This window comes from Salvelinus sp. IW2-2015, unplaced genomic scaffold (assembly GCF_002910315.2).
Source record: "Salvelinus sp. IW2-2015 unplaced genomic scaffold, ASM291031v2 Un_scaffold1019, whole genome shotgun sequence".
In the NCBI taxonomy this organism is placed as follows: domain Eukaryota; kingdom Metazoa; phylum Chordata; class Actinopteri; order Salmoniformes; family Salmonidae; genus Salvelinus; species Salvelinus sp. IW2-2015.
Window position 1 is genome coordinate 442,816 of NW_019942689.1, and position 15,017 is coordinate 457,832.

The following is a 15,017-nucleotide window of genomic DNA, read 5'->3' on the forward strand; positions in this document are numbered from 1 at the left end:
CTTGGGAAAATATGAATCCCTAGGTTGTAGGTATATAGTATATTTTCATTTATAGGGGAAGAAACTAAATTAACTCAGACAATAACAACAACTCAGCCAGGTCGAATATAAACATTTTAAATATCCTACAGATTAGATCTAGCCTAAACAACTTATTTTCCATGTAAAATATGATATATCATACAGATTAGATATTTTCCATGTTCAACATTAACCAGCTGTGACCATACTATTCCCTCAAAAGCCACTCTGTAAGATATAAATCGTCAGAGGACCAGCGATTGGAGCAAATGCATCACGTTGAAACGGCACTCAATATTCTGTGGTCTTTGAGGAATGACACACACACACAGGAAACACAGAGCCAGAGTTAGAAAATGACAATTTAATAACAGTGTGTATAAACTGACTCCATATTCAGCTCATGTTTTGAAATAAAACATTTATATTCGAGTCCTGCTTTGTACTAATTTGATTTCATGTGACAAACAAAAACAGTCACAAGCTTAGTTTCCACCTGATTGGTTRGGTAGAAGACAAAAACGCATGCGCACGCTGCGGGGCGTGGGATGTCCTCTACAATCATTTGCCTGCTCTAAATCGTTTAGACCAGCAGGTGCCAATAGTGTACACTGTGATTGATCAAAGCATTGAGTAATGTACCTATTTTTGACACAATTGGCTGGAAAACCTAAACGCTTCGCTTCCCCGTCACTACTCCCCTGTATGTGTTCTTTCATGGCTTTTCAGCAAGCTTCTCTGGGTAAAACCCTTCCCACGCTGGGAGCATTGGAAAGGCTTCTCCCATGTGTGTGTTATATTATGTTCTTTCAGGTGCCCTAGCCGGATAAATTATAATAATTTTCACACTGGGGGCAGTGATAAGGCTTCTTCCCTGTATGTGTTGTGTTCTTTCATGACCTTTCAGGCTCCCTATCTGGGTAAAACCTTTTCCACACTGAGAGCACTGGAAAGGCTTCTCCCCTGTGTGTGTTCTATCATGCTTTTTCAGGCTCCCCATCTGGGTAAAACCCTTTCCACACTGAGAGCATTGGAAAGGCTTCTCTACAGAGTGTGTTCTCTCATGTGATTTCAAGGTACCTGATTGGGCAAACGCCATTCCACACTGAGAGCATTGGAAAGGCTTCTCTACAGAGTGTGTTCTCTCATGTGATTTCAAGGTACCTGATTGGGTAAAACTCTTACCACAGTGGGAGCAGAGGTAGGGCTTCTCTCCAGTGTGTATTCTTTTATGTTTTTCCAGTTGCCCTAACTGTGTAAAGCTCTTTTCACACTGGGAACAGTGGAAAGGCTTCTCTACTGAGTGCCTCCTCTCATGTGATTTCAGATACCCTAAATGGGTAAAACTCTTTCCACACTGAGAGCAATGGAAAGGTTTTTCTCCTGTGTGTATTCTCTTATGATCTTTCAGATGCGATGACTGGATAAATCTCTTTCCACACTGAGAGCAGTGATGTTGTTTTGCTGGTTTGGGCGTCTCTGGGTCTGGTTCCAATGAAGGACTCTTTTCGCTGTCAAAGTGAGAGTCTGGTCTCTCTCCTGTCAAAGACAAGAGTATTTTGTTAAACAGAGACCTGAATAAAACCTCCACATTTTTAAACTGTCTCCCTATGAGCTTTAATCCAGTCTAGATCCCTTATTATAAAATGGGTAGTTTGGATTGTGGATGCTGATTGGTTGGTAGCTGTTAGTTATTCACGATAATCCACTGGTAATACCTGTTAACAGTTCCATTTTAATTATCCCTAAAAATCTGCGGTCCCACAGCTCAGCCAGGCCATTTATAAACTAATCTCCACTGTCCCACAGCCAGCCCGGCCCTTTATAACTAATCTCCACTGTCCACAGCCCAGCCAGGCCCTTTATAACTAATCTCCACTGTCCACAGGTAAACCCATGGCTACTAACTAACATTTGGTTTGGAACAGAGGACATCATTAACCCATGGCTACTAGCCTAACATTTGGTTTGGAACAGAGGGACATCATTAACCCATGGTTACTAGTCTAACAATTTGTTTGGACATCCTGCACTTTATAATATAATAATCATAATTTTATGAAAGCAATAAAGGAAGTCAAACCCAAGTTATTATGAATAACACATCACTGTTTCCTCCACTTTGTATCATGCCTAAGACAAATCAAATCCAAATGTAATTGGTACAGACACATGGTTTGCAGATGTTAATGCGAGTGTAGGAAATGCTTGCAGCCCTTAGTTGTGTTTTCACTTCAGGATAATCCGCAGATTTCATGCCTTGTTGATTCTATAACCTGTGGGGCCGGTGTTCTAGACCTGTAATAACCTGTATAACCTGTGGGGCCGGTGTCTCTAGCCTGTAATAACCTGGTAATAACCTGTGGGGGCCGGTGTCTATATACTGTAATACCTGTAATAACCTGTGGGCCGGTGTCTCTAGAACCTGTAATAACCTGTAATAACCTGTGGGCCGGGTGTCTCTAGAACTGTAATAACCTGTAATAACTGTGGGGCGGTGTCTATATAACCTGTAAAACCTGTAATACCCTGTGGGGCCGGTGTCTCTAGAACTGTAATAACCTGTAATAACCTGTGGGCCCGGTGTCTCTAGAACCTGTAATAACCTGTAATAACCTGTGGGGCCGGTGTCTATAGAACCTGTAAACCTGTAATAACCTGGTGGGCCGTTGTCTATATAACCTGTAATAACCTGTGGGGCCCGGTGTCTCTAAACCTGTATAACCTGTGGGGCCGGGTGTCTATATAACTGTAATAACCTGTGGGGCCGGTGTCTATAGAACCCTGTAATAACCTGTGGGGCCGGTGTCTATATACCTGTAATAACCTGTAACACCTGTGGGGCCGGTGTCTATATAACCTGTAATAACCTGTAATCACCTGTGGGGCCGATGTCTATATAACCTGTAATAACCTGTGGGGCCGGTTGTCTATATAACCTGTATAACCTGTGGGGCCGGTGTCTATATAACCTGTAATACCTGTAGGGCCGTTGTCTAATAACCTGTAATAACCTGTAATCACCTGTGGGGCCGGTGTCTATAATAACCTGTAATAACCTGTGGGGCCGGTGTCTATATAACCTGTAATAACCTGTGGGCCGTTGTCTATTATAACCTGTAATAACCTGGTGCCGGTGTCTTATATAACCTGTAATAACCTGTGGGGCCGTTGTCTATATAACCTGTATAACCTGAAGGGCGTCCTGTCTATATAACCTGTAATAACCTGTAATCATGTGGTGGCCGGTGTCTATCTAACCTGTAATAACCTGTGGGGCCGGTGTCTATTAACCTGTATAACCTGTGGGGGCCGGTTGTCTATATAACTGTAATAACCTGTGGGGCCGGTGTCTATATAACCTGTATAACCTGTGGGCGGTGTCTCTAAACACCTGTAATAACTGTGGGGCCGGTGTCTCTAACCTGTAATACCTGTAATAACCTGTGGGGCCGGTGTCTATAACTGTAATACCTGTGGGCGGTGTCTATAACCTGTAATAACCTGTGGGGGCCGGTGTCTATATAACCTGTGGGGCCGGTGTCTATTAATAACCTGTAATAACCTGTGGGGCCGGTGTCTATATAACCTGTAATAAATGTATAACTGTGGGCCGGTGTTATATAACTGTAATAACTGTAATCTGTGGGCGGTCTATATACCGTAATAACCTGTAATAACCTGTGGGGCCGGTGTCTATATAACACTTATCCAAATGATCCTCTCGTCTTGATTCTGTCCTCTCTCATCGATTTGAAATCAGACATGAGTTGGTGTAATAACAGGTTATATGATGTGGTATCATAGATATTTAAAATCAGATCAGTCTGTATTACCTTACAGCTAAAATATGAAGGACCTAATAACACCATAGATATTTTAAATCAGATCAGTCTGTCTTACCTTATAACTAAAAACGAAGGACTAAAGACACCCATTTTGATTTAATAAAAAACAAATGACAGAGATTCAAATCAACATTTTGCTCTCATGGATTTTGAGTATAGAGACTAAACAAAGCACTACAGAACAATATAATGGGAATATTTCATCAGTAACGTTTTTTTTTTGTGTGCCCCCCCCTCCCCCCTCGTGTAGCTTTAAGGTTGGCTTTGGGCACAGAAAACAGTCCAACCTCCACCTCTTTTCAATTTTTCAACAGAAATGGGATGTGCCTTTTTGGTGGTTCAGCGTTGTATCATTCTGGTCTTGCGCGCGCGAACCGATGAGCTAGTTCGGTAACTAAAGGGGGTCTACAGACAATAACACAAACAGGGCGGATGGAGCTAGTTCGGTATCTAAGGGGTCTACAGCCAATACATCAAAGGGCGGATGGAGCTTAGCGCAGTGTTGCTATGTCGTTTTTTCGTTACAAAGGGGCGGCTCCTTGTAATACGCTCCGTCATTCAAAGCAGTTTTTTTTCTCCTGGAAATTGACACCCAACGTACGTACCGTCCTTGCGAAGATTGAGGGGCAGTATTGAGAGAGTTTTGCAACGGAAGAATCCGCCTTTGTCCATCACATCCTTTCCGGTATCCCAACTGCCAGGTCGGCGTTGCAAATGAGAACTTGTTCTCAACTAGCTACCTGGTTAAATAAAGGTGAAATAAAATAAATAAACACAGATGGATGTTCTGCTACTTTGCTTCTTACTACGTGCCAGTGGTGGGAAAAGTACCCAATTGTCAAACTTGAGTAAAAAGTAAAGATAACTTAATAGAAAATTACTCAAGTAAAAGTGAAAGGTCGCCCAGTAAAATAATTATTTTAAATATACTTAAGTATCAAAAGTAAATGTAATTTCAAAATATACCCTAGGGCAAATTCAACACTCAGACATGATTCACAAACGAAAGCATTTGTGTTAAGTGAGTCCTCCAGATAAGAGGCAGTAGGGATGACCAGGGATGTTCTCTTGGTGTGGTGAATTGGAAAATGTTCTGCTGCTAAGCATTCTCATGTAAGAGTACTTTTGTGGAAATGTATACAGTAAAAAGTACTTATTGTGGGTGTCAGGGAATGTACGCAGTAAAAGTACATTATTTGGGTGTCATGGGAAAATGTATGCAGTAAAAAGTACATTTTTGGGTGTCAGGGAAAAATGTATGAAGTAAAAAGTACATTATTGTGGGGTGTCAGGGAAAATGTATACAGTAGAAAGTAATTATTTTGGGTGTCAGGGAAAATGTATGCAGGTAAAAAGCACATTATTGGTGGGTGTCAGGGGAAATGTATGCAGTAGAAGTACATTATTTTGGGTGTAGGGAAAATGTAATGCGTATAATAAGTACATTATTTGGTGTCAGGGAAATGTATGCAGTAAAAAGTACATTATTTTGGTGGTTCAGGGGAAAATGTGCAGTAAAAAGTACATATTTTGGTGTCAGGGAAAAATGTATGCAGTACAAAGGTACACATTATTTTGGTGTCAGGGAAATGTATGCCAGTAAAAGTACATTCTTTTGGGTGTCAGGAAAATGTATGCCAGTAAAAAGTACATTAATTTTGGGTGTCAGGGGAAATGTACGCAGTAGAAAGTCATCTATTTTGGTGTCAAGGGAAATGTATGCATAAAAAGTATCATTTTTTGGGTGCAGGGAAATGTATTCATGTAAAAAGTTACATTATTCTTGGTGTCAGGGAAAAATTATGCAGTAAGAAAGTACATTATCTGTGGGTGTCGGAAAATGGTATGCAGTAAAAAGTACATTATTGTTGGTGTCAGGGAAAATGTATGCAGTAAAATGTACATTATTTTGGGGTGTCAGGGAAAATGTATGCAGTAATAAAAGTACATTATTGTGGGTGGTCAGGAAGAAATGTATGGCAGTAAAAAGTACATCATTCTTCTTAGGAATGTAGTCGGATAAAAGATGTCAAAAAAATCATAGTAAAAGTAAGGTACAGGTAGCCAAAAAAACGACTTAAGTAGTACTGTGAAAGTATTTTTACTTAAGTACTTAATACGAAGGTTCCGTATTTCACTGAAGAATAAACGTCTTGTTTTCCGACGGATATAGCTTCCCGGATTCGACCCATATTATGACCTAAGTCTCGTATATTCGTGTGTTATTATGTTATAATATGTCTATGATTTGATAGAGCAGTCTGACTGAGCGATGGTCAGCACCAGCAGGCTCGTAAAGCATTCATATCAACAGACTTTTGGTGCGTTTCGCAGCAGCTCTGGTGTTTATGACTTCAAGCCCATCAACTCCTGAGATGAGGCTGGTCTGTAACCGTGTGAATGCAGCTAGTTACGCGGGTGCGCCGGGCTAATAGCGTTTCAAACATCACCCGCTCTGAGACTTGAGTGGTGTTCCCTTGCTCTTTAAGGGCCGCGGCTTTTTGTAACCCTGACTGTCCACCGGGACGTGCTACCTGTCCCCAGACCTGCTATTTTTCAACTCTTAATAGATCGGCTATGAAAACGCCAACTGAAAATTATTCATGATTATTATTTGACCATGCGTGTGTCATTATGAACATTTTGAACATTTGCATAGTTCTGTGTATAACTCCTCCACCCGGCACATAGAGCCAGAAGAGGACTGGCCACCCCTCTAGCCGTGGTTCCTCCTTAGGTTTCGTTCCATAGGTTGGCCTTTTCTAGGAGGTTTTTCCTAGCCACCGTGCTTCTACACCTGCATTGCTTGCTGTTTGGGGTTTAGGCTGGTTTCTGTACAAGCCACTTCGGAGATATTAGCTGATTACGAAGGCTCTAAAAAATAAAACTTGATTAATATGCGTTTTCAACATCACTCGCTCTGAGACTTGGAGTGGTCTGCTTCCCCTTGCTCTGCAAGGGCCGCGGTATTTGTGAGCGACGTGGGTAACGCTGCTTCGAGGGGGCTGTTGTCGATGTGTTCCTGGTTCGAGCCAGGGAGGGCGGAGGAGAGGGACAGAACCATACATTACATTTGCAATACAAGTGCCTCTAAGAACCATCAATAGTCAAGGTATATGAAATTACAAATGGTATAGAAGAAATAGTCCTAATAATTCCTATAATAACTACAACCTAAAATTCTTACCTGGGAATATTCGAAGACTCATGTTAAAAGGAACCACCAGTTTTTCATATGTTCTCAGTGTTCTGAGCGAAGAACCTTAAACAGTAGCTTTCTTACATGGGCACTATTGCACTTTTACTTTCTTCTCCAAAACTTTGGTTTTTGCATTATTTAAACCAAATGACTGTTTTCATTATTTATTATGAGGCTCTAAATGATTTTTTGTTGTTTTAAATTGTATTTAATTCTTAAAAGGGTCCCAAATAAGTGTCTCATTCAGTATTTTGTATTGTCATTATTACAAATTTAAAAATATATATTAAAAAAATCGTCCGATGTAATCGGCAACGGGCATTTCTGGTCCTCAATACACATTCCAGCTTAAAAATCATAATCGGTCGAGACTCAGAAGAGATTCTCCTGAAGTCTGACTGACCACGCTGTAAACCAAACACTAAATGTCCTGAGGTTTTAAGGTTAGAATCAAGAAATACAAATATTATTACATTTTAATTACTTTTTATAATATCCAAATTATATCATGACATGTAAGGTTTCTTACATGTATCCAATATAATCAAATGGTAGAATAAATTAAATACATTTTAAAATTGTAATCTGATTTTAACATAATCCTGTCTCAAAACACTAAGAACAGGCAATATTCTAGAGAATGATTTTCATATAACAATATGATTTAATGTGCATAAAACAACCAGTCCAAACATAAGTAGAACGACAGCCTGTCTATTCTAATGATGTAATTTCAGGTTTTCTGTCCTGGGGAAAATTATTTTTTATTTAACAACCTGATATTCATTATGCATGGGAACATCGGTACCACATTCCGGAGTGTTTTCTCTTCTTATGTTTGTCGCAGCACTTCCATAAATGGAAAAAATCATTTCCACCACACAGGGAACAAATGGTAGGTATCTCTCCTGTGTGGGTTTTCTCGTGTGATTTTAGGTCATGGTGATTGTGAAAATCTTCTTTCTACAATGGGCACAAGGGGTAGGGCTTTTCTCCTGTGTGTGTCGCTTCATGTGATTTTAGGTCCTGTGATTTCCTAAAATCTCTTCCACAATGGGCCACAGGGGTAAGGCTTCTTTCCTGTGTTATTCTATATGTTGTTCCAGGCTCCTGGACTGGTGCAAAAACTCTTTTCACACTGGGAGCAGTGTATGTTCCCCTTCTCATCTTTCTCCCGGTGTGTGCTCTCGTCGTGGATTTTAAATCCTGTGATTCCTGAAAATCTCTTCGGACAATAGCACAAGGGATACAGGCTTCTCCTGTGTGTATTCTATATTATGTTTGTTCAGGCTCCCTCACTGTGTAAAATCTTTTCACACTGGGAGCAGTGGTATGGTTTCTCCCCGTGTGTATCCTCATGTGATTTTAGTTGTTCGTGATCCTTAAATCCTTCCACACTGAGAGAACATTGGAAAGACTTTTCTCCTGAGTGTTTCTTTCATGTGCTTTTCAGGCGTATCTACTGGGTAAAAACTTCTTCCACACAAGGAGCATGGTATGGTTTCTCCCCTGTGTTGTCTCTCGTGCTCCTTCAGCTTATCTAACTGACCTAAAATTATTTCCCAATGGGAACAGCGGTAAGGCTTTTCTCCTGTGTGATTCTATTATGTTTGTTCAGAGTCCATAACTGGGTAAAACTCTTTTCCACACTGGGCGCAGAGAAAAGGTTTTCCCTGTTGTTGTGTCTCTGATGTATTTTAGGACGTGACAACTTAAAAAACTCTTATTACACTGGGAGCAGTCGATGTTCGCTCTCACTGGTTGGGAGTCTCTGGTCTGGTTCCGCATGAAGACTCTTACTGTGTCAGAGTGAGAGTCTGGTCTCTCTCCTGCAAAGACAAGAGTATTTGGTTAAACAGAGACCTGAATGAAACCTCACATGATTAAAACTGTCTTCCTATGAGGTTTTAATCTAGACTCATTATAATACGTACATTGGATCCTTGATGCTCGATTGGTTGTAGCTGTTAGTTATCACGAAATACTACCGGCGTAATCCTGTTAACAGTTCCTATTTGAATATTCCTAACATCAGCTGCGGTCCACAGCTCCTGTCAGCAATTTAATAACGTTTAAAATTCCTCCACTGTCCACAGCCCAGCCAGGCCATTTATAAACTAATCTCCACTGTCCCACAGCCCAGCCAGGCCATTTATAAACTAATCTCCACTGTCCCACAGCCCAGCCAGGCCATTTATATAAACTAATCTCCACTGTTGCCATCGACAATTGCATTCAAATTGTCGATGGCAATTTGAATGCACAGAGATACCGTGACAAGATCCTGAGGCCCATTGTTGTGCCATTCATCGGCTGCCATCACCTCATGTTTCAGCATGATAATGCACGGCCCCATGTCGCAAGGATCCGTAATTCCTGGAAGCTGAAAATGTCCCAGTTCCTCCATGGCCTGCATACTCACCAGACATGTCACCCATTGAGCATGTTTGGGATGCTCTGGATCGACGTGTACAACAGTGTGTTCTAGTTCCCACCAATATCCAGCAACTTCACACAGCCATTGAAGAGGAGTGGGGGAACATTCCACAGGCCACCATCAACAGCCTGATCAACTCTATGTGAAGGAGATGTATCGCGCTGCATGAGGCAAATGGTGGTCACACCAGATACTGACTGGTTTTCTGATCCACACCCATACCCTTTTATTAAGGTATCTGTGACCAACAGATGCATACCTGTATTCCCAGTCATGTGAAATCCATACATTAGGGCCTAATGAATTTATTTCAATTGACTGATTTCCTTATATGAACTGTAACTCAGTAAAATCTTTGAAATTGTTGTGTGTGGCGTTTATTTTTGTTCAGCACGTGAAATCAGCTCTTTTCTGGATGGGAGAAATTGTGAGTGGGAAATATTCAGTGCCTGTGTTATCATAGGATTATGATTATGCTTGTAGGTGCTGGAGGGGGTGGGGTTTTGGACAGTCCAGAGACAGAGCCCTGAGGGCCCATCCACAGGTGATTCATCACCTCTTCGGCCTGGTTCATCACCTCTCCGGCCTGGTTCATCACCTCCCCGGCCTGGTTCATCACCTCCCCGGCCTGGTTCATCACCTCTCCGGCCTGGTTCATCACCTCCCCGGCCTGGTTCATCACCTCCCCGACGCCCCCCAAACTGCTCCTACACGGTGTAACAGTACTGATAGTCAAACTGCTCCTACACGGTGTAACAATCTGAGTAGGTCCAAACTGCTCCTACACGGTTGTAACAGTGCTGAGTAGCTAAACTGCTCCTACACGGTTAACAGTACGAGTAGGTCCAAACTGCTCCTACAACGTAACAGTTCTGAGTAGGTCCAAACTGCTCCTACACGGTGTAACAGTGCTGAGTAGTCCAAACTGCTTCCTACACGGTTGAACAGTACTGAGTAGGTCCAAACTGCCCTACACGTGAACATGATAGGTAGGTCCAAACTCCGCTCCTACACGGTAACAAGTACTGAGTAGCGTCAAACTGCTCCTACACGCGGTGTAACATTGCGAGTAGCCAAACTGCCCACACGTGTAAACAGATGCTGAGTTAGGTAGCCAAGTCATGCTCCATACGACTGGTTGTAACAGTGCTGAGTAGGTCCAAACTGCTCCTACACGGTGTAACAGTACTGAGTAGGTCCAAACTGAGCTGCGTTCAGTACAAACAAAAGCAGTGGAACGATCAATTAACAGAAAAAGGTGCTGTACTGAGCGACTAGGTGAAAAATGATTGGGTTCCAAATGTACTGCTGCCCTTAATGCGTCACTCATTGCTTCAAGCCACACCCACCAACCGGAGCAAACCAACAATTCCTCAAAGTCTGTTCAATACCTTTTTTTAAACAACTAATTGACCGAAGTTGGGGGGGGGGGGGCACAGGACCGAGTTTGGGAAACCCTGATCTAAGTGATTGGTATTCCGACTGACATGTTGTGTTATCTACCTTCCAGCCATCCATTCACCCACTCAGAAGAGACTAGAGGTCAACCGATTAATCGGAATGGCCGATTTCAAGTTTTCATAACAATCGGAATCGAATTTTGGACACCGATTTGGCTGATTATTATTATTATTTTTTTTTTACACCTTTATTTAATCTTTATTTAACTAGGCAAGTCAGTTAAGAACACATTCTTATTTTCAATGATGGCCTAGGAACAGTAGGTTAACTGCCTCGTTCAGGGGCAGAACGACAGATTTTTACCTTGTCAGCTCTGGGGATTCAATCTTGCAACCTTACAGTTAACTAGTCCAACGCTCGAACCACCTGATTACATTGCACTCCACGAGGAGCCTGCATGTTATGCAAATGCAGTAAGCCAAGGTAAGTTGCTAGCTAGCATTAAACTTATCTTATAAAAAACGATCAATCAATCAATCATAATCACTAGTTAACTACACATGGTTGATGATATTACTAGTTTATCTAGCGTGTCCTGCGTTGCATATAATCGATGCGATGCGTATCGTTGCTCCAATGTGTCCCTAACCATAAACATCAATGCCTTTCTTAAAATCAATACACAGAAGTATATATTTTTACACCTGCATATTTAGCTGAAAGACATCCAGGTTAGCAGGCAATATTAACCAGGTGAAATTGTGTCACTTCTCTTGCGTTCATTGCACGCAGAGTCGGTGTATATGCAACAGTTTGGGCCGCCTAATTTGCCAGAATTTTACGTAATTATGACATAACATTGAAGGTTGTGCAATGTAACAGGAATATTTAGACTTAGTGATGCCACCCGTTAGATAAAATACYGAACGGTTCCGTATTTCACTGAAAGAATAAACGTCTTGTTTTCGAGATGATAGTTTCCGGATTCGACCATATTAATGACCTAAGGCTCGTATTTCTGTGTGTTATTATGTTATAATTAAGTCTATGATTTGATAGAGCAGTCTGACTGAGCGATGGTAGGCACCAGCAGGTCGTAAGCATTCATTCAAACAGCACTTTGGTGCGTTTTGCCAGCAGCTCTGCTGTTTTTGACTTCAAGCCTATCAACTCCTGAGATGAGGCTGGTGTAACCGATGTGAAATGGCTAGCTAGTTAGCGGGGTGCGCGCTAATAGCGTTTCAAACGTCACTCGCTCTGAGACTTGGAGTGGTTGTTCCCCTTGCTCTGCATGGGCCGCGGTTTTTGTGGAGCGATGGGTAACGCTGCTTCGAGGGTGGCTGTTGTCGATGTGTTCCTGGTTCGAGCCCAGGTAGGGGCGAGGAGAGGGACAGAAGCTATACAGTTACACTGGCAATACTAAAGTGCCTATAAGAACATCCAATAGTCAAAGGTATATGAAATACAAATGGTATAGAGAGAAATAGTCCTATAATTCCTATAATAACTACAACCTAAAACTTCTTACATGGGAATATTGAAGACTCATGTTAAAAGGAACCACCAGTTTTCATATGTTCTCATGTTCTGAGCAAGGAACTMAAACGTTAGCTTTCTTACATGGCACATATTGCACTTTTACTTTCTTCTCCAACACTTTGTTTTTGCATTATTTAAACCAAATTGAACATGTTTCATTATTTATTTGAGGCTAAATTGAATTTTATTTATGTATTATATTAAGTTAAAATAAGTGTTCGTTGAGTATTGTTGTAATTGTCATTATTAAAAATAAATAAATAAATAAAAAAATTGGCCGATTAATCGGCACCGGCATTTTTGGCCCTCCAATAACCGGTATCGGCGTTGAAAAATCATAATCGGRCGACCTCTAGAAGAGATCTCTCCTGAAGTTCTGACTGACACGCTGTAAACCAAACAACTAAATGAGGTTTTTAAGGTTAGAATCAAGAAATACACACAATATTCATCCATTTTATAATTTACATTTTTATAATATCCAAATCATATCATGAACATGTAAGGTTTCTTACATGTATCCAATATATCAAAGTGTAGAATCAAAATAAAATACATTTTAAAATTGTAATCTGATTTTAGACATAATCCTGTCTCAAAAACTAAAAACAGGCCTATTCTAGAGAATGATTTCATATAAACAATATGATTTAATGTGGCATAAAACAACAGTCAAACATAAGTCAGAGCACAGCCTGTCTATTCTATGATGTGATTTCAGGTCTTCTGTCTGGGAAAATGTATTTTTTATTTAACAACCTGATATTCATTATGCAATGGGAACATCGGTACACACATCTCCGGAGTGTTTTCTCTTCTTATGTTTGCGCAGACTTCCTAAATGGAAAAAATCATTTCCACACAGGGAACAATGGTAAGGTATCTCTCCTGTGTGTGTTTTCTCGTGTGATTTTAGGTCATGTGATTGTGAAAATCTCTTTCTACAATGGGCACAGGGGTAGGGCTTTTCTCCTGTGTGTGTCCGCTCATGTGATTTTAGGTCCTGTGATCCTGAAAATCTCTTTCCACAATGGGCACAGGGGTAAGGCTTTTCTCCTGTGTGTATTCTATTATGTTTGTTCAGGCTCCCTYACTGTGCAAAACTCTTTTCACACTGGGAGCAGTGGTATGGTTTCTCCCCMGTGTGTGTCCTCTCYTGTGATTTTAGATCCTGTGATCCWGAAAATCTCTTCGGACAATAGGCACAGGGATAAGGCTTTTCTCCTGTGTGTATTCTATTATGTTTGTTCAGGCTCCCTAACTGTGTAAAACTCTTTTCACACTGGGAGCAGTGGTATGGTTTCTCCCCTGTGTGTATCCTCTCATGTGATTTTAGTTGCTGTGATCGTAAAAATCNTATTTTTTATTTAACAACCTGATATTCATTATGCAATGGGAACATCGGTACACACATCTCCGGAGTGTTTTCTCTTCTTATGTTTGCGCAGACTTCCTAAATGGAAAAAATCATTTCCACACAGGGAACAATGGTAAGGTATCTCTCCTGTGTGTGTTTTCTCGTGTGATTTTAGGTCATGTGATTGTGAAAATCTCTTTCTACAATGGGCACAGGGGTAGGGCTTTTCTCCTGTGTGTGTCCGCTCATGTGATTTTAGGTCCTGTGATCCTGAAAATCTCTTTCCACAATGGGCACAGGGGTAAGGCTTTTCTCCTGTGTGTATTCTATTATGTTTGTTCAGGCTCCCTYACTGTGCAAAACTCTTTTCACACTGGGAGCAGTGGTATGGTTTCTCCCCMGTGTGTGTCCTCTCYTGTGATTTTAGATCCTGTGATCCWGAAAATCTCTTCGGACAATAGGCACAGGGATAAGGCTTTTCTCCTGTGTGTATTCTATTATGTTTGTTCAGGCTCCCTAACTGTGTAAAACTCTTTTCACACTGGGAGCAGTGGTATGGTTTCTCCCCTGTGTGTATCCTCTCATGTGATTTTAGTTGCTGTGATCMTAAAAATCTCTTTCCACACTGGGAACATTGGAAAGACTTTTCTCCTGAGTGTTTCCTTTCATGCTCTTTCAGGCTTCCTAACTGGGTAAAACTCGTTCCACACAAGGAGCAATGGTATGGTTTCTCCCCTGTGTGTGTCCTCTCYTGCTCCTTCAGCTTATCTAACGACCTAAAATTATTTCCACAATGGGAACAGCGGTAAGGCTTTTCTCCTGTGTGTATTCTATTATGTTTGTTCAGGCTCCATAACTGGGTAAAACTCTTTCCACACTGGGCGCAGAGAAAAGGTTTCTCCCTTGTGTGTGTCCTCTGATGTATTTTTAGGTACCGTGACAACTTAAAACTCTTATTACACTGGGAGCAGTCGAGTCGTCTCACTGGTTTGGGAGTCTCTGGGTCTGGTTCCCCTGAAGCACTCTTACTGCTGTCAGAGTYAGAGTCTGGTCTCTCTCCTGCCAAAGACAGAGTATTTGGTTAAACAGAGAGACCTGAATGAAACCTCCACATGATWAAACTGTCTTCCTATGAGGTTTAATCTAGACTCATTATAAACCGTACATTTGGATCCTTGATGCCGATTGGTTAATAGCCGTTAGTTAATCACAATA

At 41.3% G+C, this 15,017-nt stretch overlaps 3 pseudogenes; all 3 read right to left on the minus strand.

Moving 5' to 3' along the window:
* Nucleotides 1-365: 365 nt before the first annotated feature.
* The window catches only part of LOC112069466 (zinc finger protein 501-like), a 16,901-nt pseudogene continuing 2,249 nt past the window's right edge, over nt 366-15,017 (minus strand).
* LOC139022483 (zinc finger protein 79-like) lies at nt 12,907-13,796 on the minus strand (annotated as a pseudogene).
* LOC139022637 (zinc finger protein 135-like) lies at nt 13,803-14,871 on the minus strand (annotated as a pseudogene).